Genomic DNA, 11454 nt, shown 5'->3' on the forward strand with positions numbered 1-11454 from the left:
GATTATTGTACCCAAGTTTCACTTTTAGCATATGCTCTTCATGAGGGTTTGTAATGCATTGAAATCAAGACCACTAAGTATTTCTTTCTAGTGGTAGTTATAAATGCACTAAAATAAAGTGCCAAATCATATTTTTTTGGGGGGGGGGGGGGTTCTTTGATTGAGTAAAGAGGGGGGGGGGGCATTTTCGTGGCTGGGTTCTCTTCTTTCTAGCATTTCTTCTCTGCATTTCTTCATCATGGATCAAACAAATATGCCCATCCTAAATCCATACAATTACTTTGAGTGGAAATCACGCATGAAAAATCACTTAAGGAAAGCTGGATTAAATAGGATAACTATGGGACTTGAAACTGAACCTGCTAAAGATGAAGATAAGCCTAAGTGGTTTAACAAATGTGATGAGGCATTTGGAACATTGTGTTTGTCTGTTTCTCCTGACTTTCTATTTCACATTGAGTCTTTGGATACACCAAATGAAGTATGGACAAAGCTAGAAACACTATTTGGCACACAAGATTCAATGAGGGGTCATATGTTGGAAAATGAATTAATTAGTTTGAGTCCAGGCAATTTCAACACAATCCAAGATTTCTTCACCAAATTGAAATCACTAAGGCTGCAGTTAAAACAATGTGAAATTGAAAAGAAAGATGAACAACTGATTCTCAGTATTCTCTCTAAGCTAAGTTCAGAATATTTTGTGTTTGTCTCTACCTTCTATGCTACTAAGGGTGCACTTGGTACTCAATTCACCATGCCATCTCTAGATGATTTTGCTGTCAATCTCACTCGAGAACAGGACAAGCTAATCTAGATGGGCATTCTTAAGTCCTCTAAGTCACATGCCTTGGCTGCCAACCAAGGCACAAAAGAACAACAAGGACAAAGTAGTAACAACAATAGTAAGGACAAGAAACAAAAGAATAGCGAGGAGAAGAAGGATCAGATGTTGGTTTCTTCAAAAGCAACTATTGATACACCATCTTCCAAGGGTGATAAGTCTAAGAAAGAAAAGGTCAAATGTGCCTATTGTAAAAGACCTTGTCATGATGAACATAAATTTTTGCAGAAACAACTTGATCACGTAACATACATTCTTGAGAAGAAGAATATCAGTGTTCCTGAGTCTATCAAACAAAGTTCTAATGAAGGGTCTAACAAAGAAAAAGAAAATAGCAAGGGGAAAGGAAAGGGCAAGGCCCTTTTTGCAGTTGCTTCCTCACCATCCACTTGGGTTCTTGATTCGGGTGCTTCACACCACATGGCTTCATCTAAGGAAGAACTTGCATCCTTGGAGCCGTGTACTATGCCTTCTATTTTGATGGGTGATAACACTCTTGTTGAGGTGTGTGGGAGAGGGTCTATTGATGTGGGGGATGGCACATTCCATGATGTTCCTTATGTACCCTTATTGTCAACTAATCTCCTATCAGTACACCAGATCACTCACATAGGTTTAGGCAAGCAGGTTGAGTTCACTCCTGATTCAGTGGAGATACGTGAGTTGCAAAATGATTCTACAGTTGCAGTTGGGAGATCAGATCATCAGTCACGACTCTATATGTTTTCTCACTTTGTTCCTGATCCTCCTTTGACTATTTTGCTCACTCACTTTAATGATGTGAGCAGATTATGGCATGAGCGGTTTGGCCATCTTAACTTCCACTACTTGCATCAGCTTAACCAGCAGAGCATGGTCACAGGGTTGCCTTCTACTTTGACATTGGAGTCACTTGGAATACATGATAGATCTTCTGATGGGTCAGATTCACTTGAGCAGTCTTCTACCTCCACTTTTGATGTAGAGAGTGATTCAGAGGACTCACCTCCTTCCTCTCCTAGTCATCATTTACAAGTTGATGATTCTCCTCTAGATTCTCCATCTTCTGGTCCACTTTGGGCTAGACAGACCTTGCAGTTTGCAGGTGATTGGGTTGGGGATCCATCAGACACCAAGCAGACTCATTCACAATTCAAGGATGCTTTACATATCTTCATTGCTACTGCCTCAAATCCACAATCCTTTCATGAGGCTTCTAGTATTTCTGAGTGGGATATAGCTATGTAGGAAGAGTATAGTTCCTTGATGAGGAACCACACTTGGGATGTTGTCCATTTTCCTAAGGGAAGAAAACTTGTTCGATGTAAGTGGATCTATCAGACAAAATTTGCAAGCTTTGCTGGGGGTGTGGGATGCTTCATCTTTTGGGGGGGCCTCTTCCTCTCACTTGGAGTCCTAATTTTCTTTGGGGAGTCTCTTTTGTCTCTCTTTTGGGGGAATTTTATGTACATGGGTACCTCATCAGGCTTGACTTGCCGGGACCCATTTCTACATCCACCTAAGCTTCGCTTATGGGGGGGTGTTAGTGTAGTTTTTTATTTTTCCTATTTTGCTAGGTTTTTCCTACACTTTTAATAATCTCGCTTAGGTCAATAAAGCATGTCTTATTAGGTGAATGGTTGTGAGTTGTCACCTTCCTACATGTGAGCATCCATTAGCTATCTTGAGAAGATACTTTTTTGTCTTTAGTCCGATAGATGGTTGCTCCTCATTGGTTGGTGTTGCCACCTCCTCCCTCTTCCTAGCCTATATAAGCATGCTACCTAGCTTGTATTTGCATCTCTTGTTTTTGCATCCTCTTAATGCTATTTTGCTTCCAGCATTTGCATTACTCTCTTGGAGACTAACTCTATGATGTTATTTTGATTTTGTATCATTTGCATTCATAGTTTAGATATTTACTCTTTGCACTAGTTTTCTGGGTTGTTAATCTTTTCAGATTCTAACAACCTTCCCCCCTCTTTTCAATTTTCTTACTTTCTCCCTCCTCTTCTTTACTGCATCTTCTCTCTCTATTGCACATATCAATTTCCCCCTTCCTCCTTTTTTCTCTCCCTATCCCCTCCCTCCTTTCTTTCATTCTATCCCTTTTCCTTTATTTCTCTCTTCCTATTTCTATCGTCTTCCTCTCTCTCCCTCTTTCTATCATCTCTCTCTCTCTCTCTCTCTCTCTCTCTCTCTCTCTCTCTCTCTCTCTCTCTCTCTCTCTCTCTCTCTCTCTCTCTCTCTCTCTTTTCATTATCTCACTCTTTTCCCCAAAAATATCACTCTCTCGATCTATTTCACATATACCTTATCTCTTCATTATTCACTCTCCCTATCTTCTTCTTCCTCCTCTCTTTCCCGCTCTTCATTTCCCCTTATCTTACTCTCTCCCTCTCTCCTTCATCTTCCTCATCCTCCTCTCTCTCCCTCCCTCCCTACCCTTGTCTATTTTCTCCTATCTTACTTTCCCCCAATTTCTATTCTCTCTCTTTGACACAACTTTCCATCTCTCTATTTCATCTATCATGTTCCCCCTCCCTCCTTAATCTATCTTCATATCACATTTGTCTTACCCTCTCTCACCCTCTCCCTCTCCCTTAATTGCACTCTCTTCTTCTTTCCATTATCTATGCATATCTCTCTATTTTACATATGCATTTCTTTCTCCTCCTAACTCTCTCTCCCTATCCCCTTCCTCTTCCTCTCTCCTATCCCTCTTTCTTCCCCCCTGGTCACACTCTTTCCCCAAGATACCTAACTATGGATAAGATGTCATAAGGGTATAATACATTAATGTAACCTATGACCCTTAATGACCCCTCATCATACAATATCACATGGTAAGGAGTTACAAGGGGTCCTTAGGGTTCTTAGGATGATTTGTGTACCATATGAAGGCTTCATAACTCTTAGCATACATTAATGTATCATAGGAATTCTAAGATACATTAATGGTTAATGGGGTCATAATTGGTCAAGTAAGAGGTCCTTGAATAAATTAATGTAACTTAGGACCCTTAATAACCCATTAGCATATATTATTGTATGGCAAGGAGTCATAAAACTACAACATTTGGGGTCAAATTGCGATGACAATTCGTGACAATGGTTTTTTTCATATTTTTTTGCAATGGTTCCTGACATCATCACAATACCAATGTTGGCATCATAAATGCAATGCCCATGTGACTCTATAAACAAAAAACAAAACAAAACATGACATAAATCATTTCCCATTTTTTTGATTGTGGAGAGTTGCGCATGAAAGAGGGTGGAGAGCTCTAAACATTTTCGTTCCCAAGGTGATCAATGCATTTCATTCTTGTGATCTCTGCATTTTGTTATCATGTCTTTGCTCTGCAATTTCATTGCTATGATGATCTATGCATTTTTTGTCATGCCCTTGTGATCTCCATGCCCCTGCTCTACAATTTCATTGTATATAATATAGGTGTATAGGTATAGGTGTCATGCCCCTGATCTCCATGACTTTTAAATTACATTTAATATAGGTGTATTCCTAGGGGTTAAGGTTAAATGGGATTTAATATTCCCATGTCGGTCTTCAAGCTAGGATTTTGTGCCCTAGATCACTATACAAGGAATCCTTTTCCTCTCATTTTCTCTAACCTAAGAACACATACAAAGACACATTATGATATCAAACGATCTACAAATGACTACTACCTATGAGAAACTACCTAGTTTTCAAGTGAGCAAGCATTCTACCATTCAAGCATTCAAGTTTTGATTGAAGATCAAGGATTGAAGCATTCAAGCCTTTGAAGGGATTTGGTTCAAGTATTCAAGATTCATTATTCAAACCCTAGATCTAGCCATCATGGTGGTGTGATCTTCCTTCAAGATCCTTTGTTCATCTTCAATATTTATTCATTCTTCTATCAAGGTGGATTCTAAGCATACAATCATGGAGGTTTTGATTTACATTTGTTAATGTTATGTTCAAGCTTTCATATCAATATACATGTTTACATTTCAAATACAATTTCATATCTATTGAGTATCATAGCTTCATTCTTAAGTTTACTTCTACTACTTGCTAGCATTCTCTATTTCAATTCTATTATTAAGGTTGATTCCAAACTGGGGTTTGACCAAGGAAAACCCCTCATCCAAACAACAAAACCATTTTTCTTACAGATATAGGTGTGGAACAACGAATTGAAGAGTAGATTTGGATACCCTTCTCATCGAACTTGTGAGATTTGCGAACATAAATTTTGTCAAAGTAGTGTAGGTCAAGGTCAACTTTTTGGGGCACAATTGTGCCCCCGTGTAACATTGTGCCACACTATCAGGGTCAAGGTTGACCTCCCTTCGAAAGGAAAAAATATTTCTAGTTTTTCTCCATCTCAATGTTTTAATTTGGAATGAGTTGCAGATTTTTGAGAAACTATACACAGACATTAGAAAACAACACTTTCCAAATTCAAGGTTAATATTTGTCTTTTATCTATTTCAAAATTTAAGCACATAATCCTCAAAATATAATGACCATTGAATCTACTTTCTCCCTATTCTCCATCACATGATCCATTTTTGCATTGATCACTTTCTTGTGCTTAATCAATTTGGATCATTCCTTTTGGAATCTATTCATTTTGGTGAACTCGATACACTTACCCTCTTTTCTTTTGTGGAATTAGATGCCCTCTTGTATTTTGTAGTGTTATATTTCATTTCATATTTGTTAGGTGTTTTATTGCATTTTAAATTCAAAAATACAAAAAAAAACTATATATCTAGTAAAATACAAAAGCTTTACTTGCATTTCATTTACTATGAAGATGATGAAGATGTTTTGGTGTGTGGTTAGGTTTCTTATTACCCTTCTTTTGGAATCTCTTTACCATAATTATGAGGTTAATGAGAGTATCATTCATTTTATTATGTTCATGATCTTTCATTTTATTATCACTTATGCTTTTGTGAATTTAACTGATACTAGTCTTCCTACATTCAAAACTTTCATTAAAGATTTATGTGGTAGACTTATTATTCTTTTGGATTATGTGAAGGATTTGGTAGATGATACATCATCTCCTAATCTTCCTAATATGAATCTTAGTATTCCTAATATGATGCCTAGATCTCCATCTGTTAATCCTCATTCTTCTTTTGATAGCATTCAAGCTATAGTTCAAGATACAGATGTGCAAGACTTCTTTGATTTACCTTCTACTTTGACTCATGATGATATTAAAGGAAAGGGTACGAACACTTCTTCCAAACCTATTATTCCACCTTATACAACCTTTTCTCATGAACATGATAAACAATCACCTCTTGTAGAAGATTTACATGATATGTACACTACATGATATAATATAATCACTAAACAAGGTTATAAAGGTTTAGGTCTTAGAGTTAATGAGCATGGTTTAAGTATCCCATTCATATACCCTCTGAACTAAATTTTCATGGTGTTGGTTGTTCAAAATCTCAAGTTAAGGAAGGTGATGTTAATCATGGTCCTCATCTTCATAAACTTGTCCCTACACCTACCTTGGATAACTCTGATATTTGTCAAGAGGTGGCTAAATAGGTATATGTTGAATTAATGAATTTCAAAAGAGATTTATTTAAACCTATATTGAAAGATTATTTATCTAAGTACAAATTTCCTTTTCATTATCATAATATACACTTACTTGTTGATTGTAGACATTTTAAATTGTATGTTTGTGAAGGAGTTGCTTTAGGAATTATATCTCACTCTCGTGCAATTTAACAATTCCTTCACAATCTTGATATAGGGGATTCCTCTCCTTTTAATATAGATTTCTTCTCCTCTTGTATCTAGACTGGGGGGCAAGAGGTGCATTTTCATCCAGTATCCTAGGATCCATTAGGTCTTTTATTGGGCTTAATTGGTATTCTTTCTTCCTATTTTTCTATGATTTTGTATCATCCTCTATTCAAGATATCTTTTCTATGACATTTATTTTGCAAAGGCATCTCTTGTCTTCCTCCCTAGGGGTCAAGGTTCTTCCTTCTTTCTCTTTGTCCATGGAACTACTACCCTTAGCTTAGTGGTACTTATTTATATTGCAATATTATGTCTTAATACAAATTGATGTTTTGCTATGGATAATCTTTTTACCCTTGTTCCAAATATTCCTCTTTCTCTTCTTTATAGGGGGCTTGATGATTGAATATTTGTTCCCAATTGAAAAATGATATTTTATCTAAATGCACTCCTTTATGGCGGGGGGGGGGGGTGGTTTTCTTGTTGATAAGATCTCTTTCTTTGAGGATAGTTTTTCCATATGTGACATATCATTTTCATGATTATCTATGCTTTTAGTTGTAGGGGTCAAAATCCCTCGTTAAGAATATGGTATACATTGTTGTTAACAGGATATCTCCTTGCATTGTGAAGTAGGTATCCTCTTTTTCTTCCTTATCATGTTTCATGGACAACCACAATAAGGAGGGGGGCATATTTAGGATCTCCCTTGTGCTATAGTTTTTTATTTACATGCTAAATCTTGGAAGGTAACACACATAAGTTGCTAAGTTTCGAAGAGACAACATTTTTCAATTGTTTTTAATATATATGCTAAATCTTGGAAGGTAACGCACATAAGTTGCTAAATCTTGAAGAGACACACATTGCTAAATCCTCTAAAGGTAATGTATGTGCAAGTCACTAAATCCTGAAGAGATGCACACTTTTCAAATTTTCAATATGCTAAATCTTTCAAAGGTAATGCACATAAGTTGCTACATCCTAATGAGACACACATTTAATATTCATAGTGATACAAGAAGGTGGATCTATGGATATTCTAGAAGCCTTTAGAAGACACATTTACGATTTCAAGAACAGTTTATGGGTGAACTATTAGGTTTGGCCACCTGTTTGGCTCTCCCTCCCTTTTGGTGATTCATGGTAAGGTGGGCATATTATTGGGAGAGGTTATCACTTCTTCTTTTCTTTCTTTTTTGCTTTCATGCTAGTAGGATTGGATCATGAAGCTATGTTATTTATAGTGTTACTCTTGTCTTTCTTATGTAATCACTTATGTTTTTTTGATAGCTTTCCAAATATGATATTAGTGTGAGAAATATTTCTTAGCAAGGTTTCTTGTGCTAGTTGATTTGGGTTTGTTTAGTACTAACCCTTTTCTTTTATGTTGCTTTGTTTTTTTTTTTTATTGGTTTTTTGCACCCTCGTGCATGTATGTTGAGTTAGAATATTTAGCCTGGGGGCCTATGTCCTTAGCTAAGAGTTTTTTATTTCATTATGAATCTACTTGGATCTCTTATTTCTTCTCTTCCTTTACCAAGAGTTTGCATCAAGTCCATACTCTTGCTAAAGTGGGGGCTAAATGTATCATCTTAAAATGGAAGCACTTCCATGTTAAGAGTTTTGAGCCCTCTGAGTAAGTGGTCTAGGGTCATGTCAAGAAACTTGAATGGTTCTTTGCATGGATCTATTAGTTTTCCCCTTGTTTAACTTCTCTATGTCTACTTCCAACCTATTTCTAACAACATGTTCTATGAAACTAAGGACTTTGACTTTTGGGTCAAGGATGACCCCATGTGTCAAGGTCAACCTCGAACCTAACCTAGGTCAAGGATGACCTTGACCCTAACCTAGGGTAGGGTAGACCTCATCCCTGACCCCAAATTTCATTTTCAATTTCTAGGAGTTTTGGGATCTTGGGCTTCAAAAAGTTTCTTATCTCACTTCTGGGTTGGCTATTTCAAGTTTTGAAATGGTAGACTCTTAAATTGCATTTAATCTAGGTCTATTCCTAAGGTTTAATGGGGATTTAATATTTCCATGTTGACCTTCTCTTGGAGTTTTTGTCCTAGATCACTATATAAAGAATTTTTTTCCTCTCATTTTCTCTAACCTAAGAATGCATACAAAGACACATTATGATATCGGAAAATCAACAAATGACTACTATCTATGAGCAACTACCTACTTTTCAAGTGAGCAAGTATTCTACCATTTAAGCATTCAAGTTTTCCATTAAAGATTAAGGATTGAAGCATTCAAGCCTTTGAAGGGATTTGGTTCAAGCATTCAAGATTCATCATTCAAACCCTAGATCTAGCAATTATGGTGGTGTGATCTTCCGTCAAGATCCTTTGTTCATCTTCAAAATTTATTCATTCTTCTATCAAGGTAGATTCTAAGTGTACAATCATGGAGGTTTTGATTTGCATTTGTTAATGTTATGTCCAAGCTTTCATATCAATATACTTGTTTACATTAAAAATACAATTGCATATCTATTGAGTATCATAGCTTCATTGTTAGATTTACTTCTACTACTTTCTAGCATTCTCTATTTCAATTCTATTATTAAGGTTGATTCCAAACCGTGGTTTGACCAAGGCAAACCCCTCATCCAAACAAAAAAACCATTTTTCTAGCAGATAGAGGTGTGGAATAGCAAATTGAAGAGCATATTTGGATACCCTTTTCGTCAAACGTGGGAGATCCGTGAACAAAAATTTCATTAGAGTAGTGCAGGTCAAGGTTGACTTTTTGAGGCACAATTGTGCCCAAGGTAAGATTGCGTCCTGCTATCAGGGTCAAGGTCGACCTCCCTTTGAAAGGACAAAATATTTCTAGGTTTTTTCCTTCTTGACATTTCCATTTTGGAATGGATTACATATTTTCTAGAAACTGTATACCGACATCAGAAAATAACACTTCCCAGATTCAAGGTTAGTATTTGTCTTTTATTTATTTCATGATTTAAGCACATGCTCCTCAAAATAGAAAAACCATTGAACCTCCTTTCTCCCTATTCTCCATCACATGATCCATTTTTGCATTGAACACTTTCTTGTGCTTAATCAATTTGGATCATCCTTTTGGAAATTAGGATTAAGAAAGGAAACCTTATTTTCTTTCCATTCAAGATTATAAACAAAAAAGAAAAGAAAAATAACATTAATCATTCTCCATTTATTTTTATTGATTTTGGAGAGTTGTGTGCGAAAGAGGGTGGAGAGCTCTAAATGAGTGTGGAGAGCTTTGAACGTTGGTGGAGATTAGTGGAGATCTAGGATTTTGTTGTCATTCCCTTGTGATCACTACATTTCGTTGTTGTGTCATGCCCTTGTGATCTCTATGCCCTTGCTCTGTGATTTTCTTCAAGGGGAGAAGAGGTACCTATGTAAATTTTCTTTCTCTTTCCTTCTAAACATGTATCTCTTGTTCATATATAATAGCTTTGATCAAATTCAAGGATAACTGATTATGATGATTTTATGCATATGTGCATGTATGTATGTATATCAGTTCACTATGTGAATTACTATACCTGCATACATACACGCTTGCATAGTACTTGTACTAAATTAAATTAATCATTCATGTCTTGATTTCACACAAGAAATTATCCTTGCATTCAATTGAAACTATTCATACCAAACTAAGTATGTAGAAATCTGTACTTAGAGATTATATTATCTCTTTGTGATTGAGTAAAGAACTTGTGCATAATATCATCCAGGTAATGATTGGATGCATTCACATTAATTCATAATAGATGATCCATTTATGTTACTTCATACTTATTTTATTGAACACTATGTTTAATATAATAATACTAGAATTATATAGCTATAGCTAGTACTCTTGTTTATTTTATTTAACCATATAAATTTAAGACTATTATTTTTTCTTAAAATTAGTCTATATATTTGTTATCACTAAAACACAAATAAAGATCTCTAATAGTTATCTTTGTTAATTTCAAGATTTTCATATTTAACGTGAAGAGTTTCCACCACTAGACAATGGAATAGCCACAATGTGGAGCCACATAGCTCATGGCTTTTTCCACCAAATTATAGTTTTATTATATTTTTTTCCTTCAAAAATATTATAGCAGAATTCTCTTCTGATTTTCCATACATTTAATAATTTATCACTTGTTGTTTGAGGTAATTTTCTATTCTAAGATAGAGACATCTATCATAAGGTTGGACATGCCAATTTTGATCATCTTACTTTCAAAGTTGAATCCCTTGTCAAATTAATGAAACTACTTGCAACTGACACCCTGATTTTATGCAACTTGCTCGATCAAACATTCACACAACCATCTTCCTCCTACCCCACCATAGTACGCAATCCTTGTTTGAGGTTTATTTCTTAGCCCCTCTTGGGTTTTCAACCTCATTGAACCTATTTCAAAATGGTTCCGTTGGTTCAAGGAGGTTCCTATGTTTGATAAGTTCAATGTCCTAGGAAGTTTAGTGGTTTTAATGTTCAGAAGTCTCTTGGCTTGGATTAGAGTACTGAGATTCAAAGACTTTGTAATTTAGATTGAATGGTTCATATCAATTTGTCCAGATGCTTTCAAATGTGTCCAAGAACATTTAGGTTTTGGTTCATAATAGTCCATAAATCACAAATCAAAATCAAAGTTCACATTTCAAAGGCCAAAGGTTCTGAACATGAAACTAGTGATTCAAAGTGTTGGTTCATCAATCTGAATGTACAGTTCAACAGTTCAAGTTTGACAATTCCATGTAGCTCATACCATTTCAGAAGATCAAGTCCAGTGATTTCTATCTAGTAATTAGATGTTATAGAAATTCAATATGAAGGAGGATATATTAGCATC

This window comes from Cupressus sempervirens, chromosome 6 (genome assembly GCF_028749045.1).
Source record: "Cupressus sempervirens isolate cs-2001-9-10 chromosome 6, ASM2874904v1, whole genome shotgun sequence".
Taxonomy (NCBI): domain Eukaryota; kingdom Viridiplantae; phylum Streptophyta; class Pinopsida; order Cupressales; family Cupressaceae; genus Cupressus; species Cupressus sempervirens.